Genomic DNA, 14132 nt, shown 5'->3' on the forward strand with positions numbered 1-14132 from the left:
CATAAATTTCCACTAACGTGTTATGTGGTCTCTTGACCAAGGCTCAAGTTGGGTCCATCAAGCGTGCAATGCACGATTGATGGAAAATTTCTTGGATCAAAAGTTGCAATTGGGTCCCAAAATTCTAGCCCAATATTGGAATTGCATAGTGTCCAATGTTGCAACCGGGCCCACAAAACTAGTCTTATATTGGTGTGATATTCAATCTCACAAAAACTAGCCTTGTATTGGTGTGATATTCAATCTCACAATATTAAAATACTTGTTTTATTTCTTTTAATGGGCATGCTAAAATAGGGTTCTTGTCATTCTTTTCTAGTAGGTCCCCCCAATTGAAAAGATTCAAAATTACATTAAATAGTGGAAAAGGTAGGAGGGGAGGGTTGGAAAGGCAAGGGGAGGGTAAGGAGGACATCCCTCTATTTATGAGGGGAAGAGGGACCTACCTTCTTTGCCTTCCTCCCCTGTAAGTCCTTGGAGTGGGTACTTGGAGTTGTTGAGTTCAAGTCCTCACCTTTGCATGAAATTTTCAAGTTACAAATTTAACCTTGGCTTAATTAGGGATACTCCACCTTTTCACCTAAGAAGTCAATTGAATTTCTCAATTGAAAAAAAAAAGGCCCTTTGAATTACATTTCTCCTCTAATTAAGTTATATCTATGGAATAATTTGTTGAGATTCAAGGCATCCAGAATAGGTAAATGGAAAGTATAGGTGAGCAAGGAATTAGGTGAGAGGCAATTCTTTATGATAGATGCTCTTATGATTTAGGGCCACCATAGGGTGGTAGCACACACATGCATGCACCATGTATCCACGTGCATGAAAAACCTTGATAGGCTCTACATATAGGTCCCAATAGTCGTAAAGAATGGGCCTTCTAGACATTCAAAAGCATCAAAAGTCTCACTTCCAAATGCCAAGCACAGTCATAGCTCTCAAAGGTTCTACTACAATTACTAAGTTGCATTTTATGCTTTTACGAATACTAGCATCATTGAAGCTGCAACAACTTTTGGATGACATTTGAAAGCCATAATCTTATTAAGAAACTTTCACCACATTTGGACTATTCAGGGAATTTCTAGGATGTGGGAGAAAACTAAATGAGACTCTTGAAAGACATGCTTAGTTATTTTGACACTCATGCAAGTCTATTCAAAATTTTCAAAACACAAAAGTACAGGTAGTTTTGCATCATTTTCTCCATTTGTCTCCTTACATCAATGTGTGGGGGGGCTCCCCTCTTAAACGGCCCCCTCCCCTTTGACTTATGAGAGTGAGACTCTCAACGTTTTTTACAACATTTTCACATAGCATAATGGTAAGACCTTGGAGTGGGTACTTGGAGCTATTCAGTTCAAGTTCCCACCTTTGCATGAAATTTAAAAGCTACACAAGTTTAACCTTAGATTAATTGGGGGTATTCCACCTTTTCACCTAAGAATCCAATTTTTTTCTCAATCGAAAAAGAAAAGCGGCCTTTTCTACCTTTCTCCACAGGCCCAAGTTTTATGTATGGAATTATAATTTCTTGATATTAAAGGCCTTCAAAATAGATAAAAGGTGAGAAAACTAATGGATGAAATAAGTGAGAGCCAATCACTTTATATTATAGGCTATTGACACTTACAGCCAACTAAACGGTGGTAGCACACACATGCATGCACATGTGTCCATGTGCTTGGAAATCCTTGAGGGGACTCTACATGGATATAGGTCCCAAATAGGCATAAAGAGTACGCCTTCTAGAAAGGCATCAAGTTTGTGCATGCAAAGCATTAAGAGGCCTCTACATGGATATAGTTCTCAAATAGCCATTAAAATTGGGCCTTCTAAAAAGTCCAAAGCATCAAAGTTTATGTTCCAACACATCAAAGGTTTCACGTCCAAATACAAAGCATATTCATAGCTCCCAAAGCCTCTACTACAATTACTTAATTGGATTTTATGCTTTAAATATGAATATTAACAGCATTGAAGTAAAAACTTCTTGTGAAATCCAAAATCTTCTTAAGAAACTTTCATTACTTTTGGACAATTCAAACTTTCAATGGGCATGTAGCCTCTAAATCTTGTGGGAAGCAAGGAATTTGTAGGATGGACTCATAAAAGTCTCAATTTAATTCAAATTTTTCAAAACACATAGAAATACATAGTTTTACATCATTTTTCTCCTTATGCACGATTAAAAATGTTCCCTTCATTGATTAATTACTTTAAAAGGAAATGCTTGAGTAACATAAATTTATTATTCCCTTTCAAATTCAATTGCACTACTCATAAAAAAGTTTGAATTTGCATTTTAAGCATATTTTTTATGTCTATTTTATGTATGAAATTTTAGTGTCTATATTAAGCGTATCTATATTAAGTGTGAGACTTTTTCATAGAATGGTTTCTTTGTTTTGATTTCCCTTTAACCTTGTTGTATGAAAAGTAATATTGTTAGCAATATAATATAAATAATTTTAGCGAGTTGGATTTTAAATTCATTATACTCATTATGAAAAAAGGGAGCTCATTTTGGGGCCTTTTGGCCAAAATGAAAAATAGCTCTCAACCAATGGCCATAGGGCCAACGTAACGTGGGGAAATTTTTGAAAAAATTTTGGAATTTTGGAGCAAAAAATAATATTTTATTCATGTACAACTATCAATAACAAATAAAAAATTTGGTCGAGGAACGAGTGTGATTTTGTGAAATGGTGTATTTATGAAGATGCTATCGACTAGAATATAAATTTTAAAAGTTTTTCGTGGGGACGACAATATATTAACTGGTCCTAGTTCTACGAGAAGTTGTGTTGATCATAATATTGAAGAGTGAAGTTTAAGAGCGATCTCGTTGCTTTGTCAATCTCTCTCTTTGATAATATTCTTAAAGTTTTGAATAAGAAGGTCATGCTTATGAGAGACTAGAATATAATGTGTGCTCCTTGATATGTCCATTGAGTTTTTAGGTGTAATTCGAGTATAAGTCTGGATACTAGTCTCAATGGCACCCATCGACAATCAAAACCGTTCTTGTGCAAAACATATTGTTGATCAGACTGGTGAGAATGAAGCTATAGACATGAGTTCCCTACCTCATCGACCTCTTTCCTTTATATCTTCTATCGAAGTTTCCAACAAGGTTACTGTGGATGGTTGCTAGCAAAGTTTTATTGTATCAAAAGGAAGTTGGGTGCTAATGCAACCAAACAGAAGGAAGAAGCCACATTCAAGTAATCCCTTTTTGGCATCTTGGAAGGGTAGGGTGAAAGATTTTAGAACCAAGGAGGGGATGAAGTCCATAAAGGAAATATTGGTTCAACATGTACACATGCATAGAGAGCTTGTGTTGTGAGAGAATTATCCAAATTATCTTCTACAACACAGACCAAATTGTGACTTCATTGAGAATTCATATTTCATAATGAGAGAATTTCTTAAACCTCAATGTCTTGATTTTTATTTTCAAATATATATCCTTCATCTTATGAGCAGTGGAAGCCTACCGAATGCATTTTAGGATTCATGGATGTGTTACATGGGTCCATAGGTGAATTGCAATATCAAGTTAGATTGGCAACATATTAGTCAAGAGTCTTTTTTTCTGATCATTTTTACCAACTATTGGATAAATCCAACACACATAGTGTGTTGAAGAAACTAGCTCTCCTAGCATGGAATACCATTGATTGCCTAATTACTCATGGTACCGTAATAGAGTCATATAGCGCTAGGTTGCTTACAGAAGTACAATGATCCTTACGGCCAGGGATTGCTAGTAAAATCGACAAAATAAATATTTGCATGCCAATAACTGCATTTGTACATCTATTCAATAAACTTTCTATCAAGATTTGCAAGATGGTGCTCACTTATAATGCAAATGGTGTTGAAAGAATTCTTGACTTCTTGGATTATGGTTGGGACATGATAACATCCAACCAAGTATACTGTGAGGTTGTGCACAAGTCGATTAAACTTAAGTTATACATGATTGCCACTCACAATGTCAATCCTTTTACTATAGACGTAGTAGAATGATTGGGAACCCAATTGGTTCCAATGGATCAAAATTTGAACTCTTTTGGTCTTGAGAATGAAGCACTTGATATTACTGTGAACAAGAATGAAAATTTATTGGGAATTATATCAGTCAAACAATGCTGCACACTCGCGCAATTACACATGACTTCAGCTGGAGAGAGAGGGCAATGTTGCATAAGGATTCTAATTTATTCTAAATAACAAGAAGATAAATCAAGAGTTGAACATAATTCAATGTTTTTTCTTTATTATTGAACAAATCAGAGAAAGACTAGATGTTTTTGCTTTTTAACGCACACCATTGATTAACACTACATGTTGGCAAGTATTGCACTGAAGGGAAAGGAGAATTCTATGTAAAGGTCCATCTGAAATGGGATTTTTGAGATAATTCAAAACTCATGATTACATATAATGTATTAATATAGCACACGGGTACAAAATGATTATTTACATAGTAAACAAATGTGATGCAACGGATGAAAAGTATACATGATAATGTCAAATAACTAGATGATTCTCATGCAATCACTATCATTCACGTGATGGCTAATGCTGTGAAGGGTTGGCATCCTATGCCTAGGATGATCCTATGATGAAGGTTGGTCACGGAGCTTCTCTTGTACCTTTTTCTCATCCACCACTTCCTCTACCATGTTCTCATCAAGCATCTCTACCAGAATAGCCTTTGCTCTAGTTGTTGAATTTTTCTCCTACACTCTTTAGTGTTGGTATATATAGAAAGAGCAAGTCACAGAAGCTCTACAATAGTGTTGGCTCTAAAGTTGCATCCATAATCTACAATGTGACTATATTCCTTCATCATTTGCAAACAACAATAGAAATTCAATTTCTCTAGTATTGTAACAGTTTTTCATGAAAATTTTGTAATAGATACATCTATATTTATGAGTGAACTCTCTCTCTCTCTCTCTCTCTCTCTCTCTCTCTCTCATGAAAGGCATCATGGAACACAGTGCCTATGGGTTCAGAAAATTGCTCCTACTTTGAATCGCTACTGTACCGATAAAAAAAACTCTTATATAGCCTACTCTCTCTCTCTCTCTCTCTCTCTCTCTCAATCCATCCCTCTCCTCTCTCTATGTGTGTGTGTGTGTGCACGTGCGCGTGCACGTGTGTATGTGTGTGTACATCATAGTATCTCCTCCCCTTCATGTTGTTTCTTCCACTGCTACTGCCACTTCTTTTGGGGTGGATGTTTCTAACCCTCCAGATTTAGTTTCAACTCAGCAGTCTCATTTTGAAGGAGTGGAGTCTTATTTGCTTTCTCCAATCTTTGATTTACAACCTTTTGAGTTACATGTCAATATATCCTCTTTAGATGTATTTAATGCTGGTACTCAGAATACAGATTTGCCCGAGCAAGATAAACAGGATATGGATGTGCCCCTTTTAGAGGGGATTATACCGGATGCTTCCCCTACTCTTTCTGAGAGTGAAGCTGAAATGCTGAGTCCTGCTTTATCAGATACAACTCCTTCATTGGAGAATACAAATGTTGATTTAGCCCCTTTGCCTTTGATGCGTATGCCAAAGTCTTCTTCTGTTCGGGATGCAGAAGTGCCTTTTTCACTAGAATCTTTTCATCCCATGTTACAACAATTTTTTGACCCTATGATTCAAAAATTTTGGGAGCTAGCATATATCAAGAAGAATCACAAGGGAGAAAACCAGCTTGTTTTTATTGATGGGATGGTTTCATCACTACATCAGTTTTTACAAAGCAATAATTTGAAGCTGGAGGATGCTGTGTTTGATCCTCCTCCAGCTTGATATTTGGTTGCCTCATGACTTTTGCTCTGAGACTTTACTTGTAAATTCTTTTCCTTGTACTTATTGGTGGGTTTTTACGTCTTTTGAGGTTTCCCACATAGAAATATAAGATTTCACCTGTAAAAAAGTGTGTACATCAAAGAGTGTACAAAAAAAAAGATATGGAGGATTGGCAATTTCCCAACACTCTCTACTACACATGGACCCTATTGCGATGCTTAAGTACCGATGTTTAGCGTGCGTGGGGTGCTAACTGTCGGTATTCGAAGCGGGCTTCGTTAAGGGTCGCTATATAGCGACTTTAGGCAAACATCGCTATATAGCGACGCTTGCCTAAAGTCACTATATAGCAAGGCTTGCCTAAAGTCGCTATATAGCGATGCTTATCAGATTGGTGATGGTCGTTATATAGCGACACTGAGACAATTTCCTATAACGACATTTTACAGAGAGTTTTTTTTTCCATACCGACCTTAAAAGATAGTTTTTCCCAATGACAAATTTTTTTTCATTTTCATTTATGTTTGATCCTTTGAGAGAATCAAAGTACAAGAGCATGTACATCAAGCCTTTGAAGCTCATATATACATGTCCAAGTTTGAGATGAAAAAAATCGATGAAGAGCATTTACATCAACGGCTTCATCCTGAACCAACTCTAACGCACTAAACAAGTCTATCTCTAACTCTATATCGAGTTGATCTCCTATATCATCATCATACTCTAGCATCGTACATTCACCTAAGAGTACTTCATCATCTTCTTCAATAAAGTGTGGATATTCTTGATGATCGTCATCTTCTTCCTCAATATCGTGATCATCATCTTCCTCTCGTATGATGTCATTATGCGCATCTTCCTCTTGGCTCATATTGTGATCTTCGTCTTCTTTGCTAGATCCATCTGCATCAATTGTATCCGGCATTGGTAGTGGCATCTCCATATCCACATCTCTATCTTCAAAATTTTGCTTACTTCGTGGTGCAACTTGGATCACGTACCACCATCTATATATGAAATTATACTTAAGTACATGTATCAATGGATATTTAAAAACAAAAGCTTTGATTAATTAAATCATTAATATGCACCTGCTCACAATGCTCGGGAAGAAAAAAAGTATCACTTTCATCGGTCCAAAGTTTGGTGGAGTCTATTGCAAAGAAACCGCTATTGTCTTTTCTCACTGTCGCATGGGGACCAATGTAAATAGTTCTAAACCATTTTACATTAAGAATGAAAATACTAAATCATCTGAAATCAATTTCATAGATGTCGTGTCTGGTTCCACGTCTGGTTCCACAATAATCCAACTGTGAGGAGAGAAGATTCGTATCCAAAGCACTTGCTCAACTATCTTGTGTGAAGTTAGCCATGACTCCACAATCATACATGAATCTCTTTGAATCAATGCATTCCACGCGAAAATGTTATCCATATGACCATAATGCACTGTAATTTTTGTACCATCATTAAAACAATGAAGATGCATCTATTTTATAGCGTATATTGTCACAAATAATTACTTAATTATGTCATTGGGTAAGAAACTTACATGCATCATACATCCAGATGATAACTCTCGCTCGCGCTCGTTTATTGTCTCTCCATCGCATTCGGATTTACGTAGAGCCAGTTGTAGCCAATCAAGTGACATGTGAGTGGGGAGAAGGGCGAGATCTCATGGATATGGTTGCAATCGCCTGTACATTACTCTGAATCTCATTCTTGCATTTATTCTTTTTGCTTTGGCTACTTCATATCTCTCAATCCACTTGTGCATCTCCTTGCTATTGAGGATACAAAACTTATTGAATTTCTCCACTCTTGCACAAGCCATCCCTCTGCCATGCTTGCTTCTGGTCTTGCTCTTTGTCTTACAAATCCCTTCAAAGTTTTCATAAACCGCTCAAGAAAAAACATCCACCGACTATGAACGGTACCTGCAATGCCACCTCATCAACTATGTGCACGAGCAAGTGCACTTGAGTTGTCATAATGCTCGAGGGAAAGTGCTTCTCAAGCAAGCATATGGCTTCGATGGATTCCACCCTAGCCTTCCCGATGCTTAAAATGGAGATCTCTTTTTGAGATATCCACCTATTTCACATGCCCATGTAAGATATATTCATAATCAGTCTATAGATTATTCAGCTTGAATTGAAGAAAATGCAATCAATGCGATTTGATAGTAAGCATACATCACAATACCACTGATCTTGAATATAAAATTTCTAACATCTTCTTGTAAGCACCCTTTTATTGTGATTAGGAGGATGAACTATCAAAGCAACAAAGAAGTCATGTCAACAATATAACATAATCATAATTACACTAACGCATCACGATTATCGGTACACTAATCCTACAACTTAGAATACGTGTAAGACCTTGTGCTAATCATGGGACTTGAGCCCACTAAGCTTATTGTCCTTTGAAAATGCTCCTTTCAAGCAACGCATGTACCTTGTGGGTGTTTGAAAAGAGGCAATGTCCGCCTTGACCGCTCCCTCCTCTCTCGTAGAGAGGATCCATGTTGCTTTCGGGAGGATAACTTTTCTTGAAGCACGCACTGGGGGCCACAAATGAGACATCCTATTCATAGCACGCAAGTCTTCTCACACTCCTCTCGAGTCTTTGGAGCTAACCAAGTGTGCCCAAATAGTAGCCCCCACATTCTTGAAGATATGCATGGGATCCAAGAGATGATAGATTTGTAACTGACCCCAAGGAGGAGGTTCATACCATGAGGAGGTTCCTCTCCATTCGCCCTCCAAGCCTGAATCCAGTCACTTGCCTTCAAATATGATGGTGGTGGATCAAGCTGACCTCCACGCGCGAGATGGTCTAGTGGAAGGTATCGAGCATGACCTTCATAAACATTTTTCCTCATATGTTTGGAGTATAGTGCAAGGGATTTGAAACCCGGTCCACAAACAGGACAAGCATAGTACCCCTTGTAACAAGTCCTACACGCGTGCATGAATGTGTTAGTATAAGACATGCATGCGAAAGAGAGTCAGAAAAGAATAATCCTATATTATACATGTAAAGACACAACCATGTACCTGCGCACTCTCCATATCCTGGGTAGTCATGCATGGTCCACATCAAGATACCCCTAACCAAAATATCATTGGTATGTCTAGGAGCTCTGGAAATATCAAAGACCCGCACTCCTCTCCATAAGATCTGTAACTCCTCTATCAAAGGTGCCATGTATACGTCCATATTTTTGGCCTTGTACTTCCCTGGCACAAGTAGTGCAAGCATGAGGTGTCCCTTGTTTATTGTTAGCCATGGTGGGATATTGTAATTCACCAAGACTATGGGCCATGTCGACCAAGATGTTGAGTGTAACCCGAAAGGATTCACGCCATCCATGGCGAGCCCAAGATGTAAGTTGCGTGACTCCCTCGTAAAGCACATCCAAAAACTCTGAAATGTGCAACTGAAGGTTTCTTACTAGAAAAGGCTTGCAGTGGGGTCATCCCGTTCACAGCCTTCATGTAGCTACGATTGAGGATGTAAACTACCGTGTTACATGCTTTAGCCCAGAAAGTCTTTGGCAAATCTTTCCCTTTCATCATACTCCGGCCCATTTCGCAGATGACGCGCATCTTGCGTTCTGCTACTCCATTTTGCTGTGATGTATGTGGCGAGGGTTTCTGCCTCTTGATTCCATGACTTTTGCAGTAACTTTCGAATTCAGTCGATGTGAACTCTCCACCTCTGTCTGATCTCAACTTCTTCACCTTCCTCCCCGATTCTTTCTCGACCATTACATGTCATTCCTTGAACCTACTGAAAGCCTCGTCTTTTGTCTTCAGGAAGTATATCCATACCCTTCTACTGTAGTCGTCGATCAGCGTCATGAAGTAGAAGGAACCACCCAAAGCTTCCGTCTCCATCTTTCCGCAGAGGTCCGTGTGAACAAGCTTTAGAGGAGCCTTTGCTCTATTGGCCTCTTTAGGAAAGGGTTGCCAATGCTGCTTGCCCATCATGCAAGCTTCACATACATCGGGAAGATCTGAAATTTCTGGTAGGTCTGCAATCATTCCACTTTTATGCATCTCCTTCAAAGAACTAAGGTTTAGATGACCAAACCTCTCATGCCACAGCTTAGTGTTCTTCACATCGGCTCAAGCATTGAAAGCTAAGAGTTCGTAAATGTTGTTGCACCGTGTACCTTTACCAACAACCTTTCCTTGAAGATCCAGGATCTGTGCACTATTCTTATCGAATTGAACTTTGAGGTCCCGATCCGTGATCGCAGAAATGGACAACAAGTTCCTCTTGATGTCTGGCACATAAAGAACATCGGACAACTGTTTTACAACTCCATCTGACTTGAGAGCAATCGTACCTTTTCCTTTTGCTGGACATTTTGCATCATTGCCGACTGCTACCATGATGTCATTCCCCACCGGCTGTAGAGAGGTATACCAATCCTTCCGACTGGTCATGTGGCGCGATGCACCATTGTCAATGATCCAAGGTTCATCCGCAGGTACATGAACTACCTCCGTGCAAATCTCCTCAATTGCTACGAACAGCTCTATTGGTACTGCCTGCGCGCTATTGCTGGACTCTTTCTTTACTCCGTTCTTCTCATCTACAATCTTCTTTCGGCACTCATTCTGCTTGTGCCCTGCCTTGCTGCAATAGAAGCACTTGATCTTCTTCTTTCTCTTTTTATCATCAGAAGAAGATGGGTTACCAGAGTCCTTACCCTTACCCTTCTTTGATCCGGTCCAGAAAGCCGAATCTTCTCCAGTGCTCGTCTTTTGACGCATCTCCTCCTCCAGAAGCATCGCGTTGAAATCCTCAAAGTTGAGGGGCGGATTTCTATTCTGCGTATTCAGCGCCATAACAAGACCATCGTACTTTGGTGGGAGAATCCGTATGCACCTTCGTGCTAAATTCTCACTGGTGATGGTGATGCCAATCGCAGTCGCGCAGATTCTTCACCCTGGTGATGAACTTCTCTGCCGCTTCAGACTCAGACAACTTCTCATTCGCGAGTTGAGTCTCCAGATTCTAAATCCATGTCTAATTCATGGTCTCGTACTGATTTTTCAAGACCGTCCATGCCTCCTCCGCTGTGGTGACATGTTGAATTAACGCCATGACGGAATCACTAACACTGCAGACAATAGAACACAGCGCATCTGCATTTCTTCTTGTCCATGCGAGAATCTCATCCGCAGTTGGTACTATCTATTGTCCTGCATTGGCTAGATCCGGTCTTGCAACCGGCCTCACGTCCACCCCAGTAGCAGTGTCCCAAAGCTCATATGCGCTTAGGATGGTCTTCATCTTGAACTTCCAGAGAGGATAGTTAGAGCTGTCCAACTTTCCACTTTCGCCGAATTTTATCCTCATCGTCAGGTGAACACTTCAGGCTGGAAAGTTGTTGAATAAGAGATTGCATTTTTGCCAAGTGTGCACTTAAAGCATCATTATTCTCCATTTTATAAAATTGCAGCTTCAAGAAAACCTCGGAGTTTGTGATTTTATTACCAAACAGATTCTCGAGACGCGCCCAAATCTCTTTGGCTGTGGATTGGAAGTTGATATGATGAATCAAAGTGTCGGCGAGGCAAAGTCCAATAAGAGCAATGGCTCTTGACTTGTGTTGCTTCCATATCTTGAGTTGTTGAGGATCCGTTGTTGTATCGTAGTCCTCATCCGCATTGCAAATCTCCAAGCAACAAAGGAGTTCTAACAATGTATTACAATCATATAAGTTACACGAAAGCATCACAAACTTAGTTCTACTAAGCATTCAAGCTAACATGTAGAATACTTGTAAGACCTTTTGCCAATCATGGGATTTGAGGCCACTAAGCTTATTGTCCTTTGTAAATGCTCCCCTAAGGCAACGCATGTGTCCTGTGGGTGTCCGAAAAGATGCAATGTTCCGCCTTCACCCTTGCCTCCTATACCCACCCTCGAGTTCTAGAACCATGCTTTGGGGTTCTATGCACATGCTCTTGGGGCCACAAGTGAGGCATCCTACCCATCTCGTGCCGAGAATTCCCCTTGTGTCTTTGTCACCAACCAAGTGTGCCCAAATAGAATCCCCCATATTCTTGAAGATATGCATGGGATTCAAGAGATTATTGATTTGTAACTCACCCCAATATGGAAGCTCGTGAAAGATCAACAATCGTTCCATTCCAGAAGGAGGCTCCTCACTATTAGCTCTCCAATCCTAAATCCAATCACTTGCCTTTCTACGGACTGGTGGTGGGTCAAGTTGACCTTCACATGCATGATGATCAAGTGGAAGGTATTGAACATGACCTTCACAAACCATCTTCCTCATATGTTTGGAGTGTCGTGCATTAAACTAGGGCCACAAACACGACAAGCATGGTACCCTTGTGTTTTGAGTCCTACATATATGCATGCACAAATAGGTCATTAGACATGCATAGATCACACCACAATAAAGCATAAAGGTATCAATAGGCATGCACAAGCACGTACCTGCCCACTCCCCATATCCTAGATAGTCATGCATGGTCCACATCAAAATTCCCCTGATGAAAATGTATGCATCCCACCTCGAGTCTCTAGAAATATCAAAGACACATATGCCCCTCCATAGAGTCTATAGCTCCTCAATCCAAGGTGCCATGTACACGTCCATATTTTTGGCTTTATACTTCCCCGACACAAGTAGGGAAAGTATGAGGTGTCCCTTCTTTATTGTTAGCCATGGTGGGATATTGTAGTTCACCAAGACTATGAGCCATGTCGAGCGTAACACCAAAGGGTTCATGCCATCCATTGTGAGCCCGAGATGTAAATTGCATGGCTCCCTCGCAAAGTCTGGCCACATGCTGTGTATGTGCTTCCAGGCAGCACAATTTGCAGGGATCCTCAAAGTGTCATCAGTGGACTGGTGTGTAGCATGCCACATCATTAGTTCTCCAATGGACTTGCATCTGAACATGTGTTGTATTCTAGGGATGATGGGAAAATGTCTTGAGACCTTCACTGGATTGTCTCCCCTAGCAAGTCCTATATGTAGTGTTGTGCTCCACACTCTAGTCAATTAACCAAATCACCATACTCATGATGAAACAAAATACAATGGCAAGTGTGGATGGTTTCATAATCCATCCCAACCATCATCAACATCTTCTTTGCTTCGTCTCTGAAATTGGGCATGGTATTTTGGGCAAACAACATCTTCTAGAGCAACGTATTGCAATTTTCATATCCAAGAAACCTTAAGAATGAGATACCAATTAAAACAATTAGGAACGAGCTCGGGGGGGTCACTATGTATAAACCCTCAATATCACGTGCGTTCAAGGCCTATTTGTAAAATCCCTTATCTGTAATTTTTCCATTAATAAAATGTACCCTTTTTCTATATAAATCTGTAAAATTTTCCCAAAATCATTTAAAAAACTCCCTTATGTAAATTAATTTCTATAAAATTTAGATATTAAAAATATCCTTCTGTTGAACTCACGTGACAGGGTTACATATGATGACTGAACCCCCCGAGGGAACGAGATACTAAGAACAAGGATCCAAACATGATTTTCACTAACCTCATTAAGGCTGAGACATGTGTTTGAACAACCATACTTTGCCTGCAAATTCAAGATCAAGAGGCAAGCTCATTGTTTTGTCATCCTCGCATCATCATACAAGCGTGTTGATGCCAAATCTTGCATTATAGTCTCATGCCCAAACATCTCACCCCCATCTCCCATGGTGCCTCCAAAATTAGAATCCATCATGTCTGCCATTCTCTGGTCCTCCTCTACAGGATCATCTTGATAATCATCTCGCTTGAACTGTGGTGGTGGTGGTGCATGTGCTCCCTCGTTGCTCTCCTCATCCTGTATAATGATGGAAGGTTAGTGTGTGCAATACGCAGGCAATACAAATATCCATGAATCACTCAAATATCATTGGTTTACCAATGATGCACTAGCATGATGATCAATCTCCTCTTCTGGTGGCACCTCTCCATACATCTGCATGTGGCGCATGACAATACGGCGCTGATGACGAACCCCTCGCCTGCAATGCGTGCAAGGACAAGGCAATCTCTCATGAAGCCTCCTAACCCCGCCCCCCCCCGAACACAAAACCCTAAACCCCCAGAGCCCCAAACCCCTCTCATCGGTATGGGCGTCAGTATGGGCATTGGTATATACCAACACCCATACCGACACCATCAGTATATATACCAATGCCCATATTGACACTAGTACGAACGCCTCTGCTATATACACCGACGCCAATACCAATGGCATCGAGGGGGACAA

This window comes from Dipteris shenzhenensis, chromosome 21 (genome assembly GCF_047967505.1).
Source record: "Dipteris shenzhenensis isolate YYH24624 ecotype China chromosome 21, Dip_SZ_1.0, whole genome shotgun sequence".
Lineage (NCBI taxonomy): Eukaryota > Viridiplantae > Streptophyta > Polypodiopsida > Gleicheniales > Dipteridaceae > Dipteris > Dipteris shenzhenensis.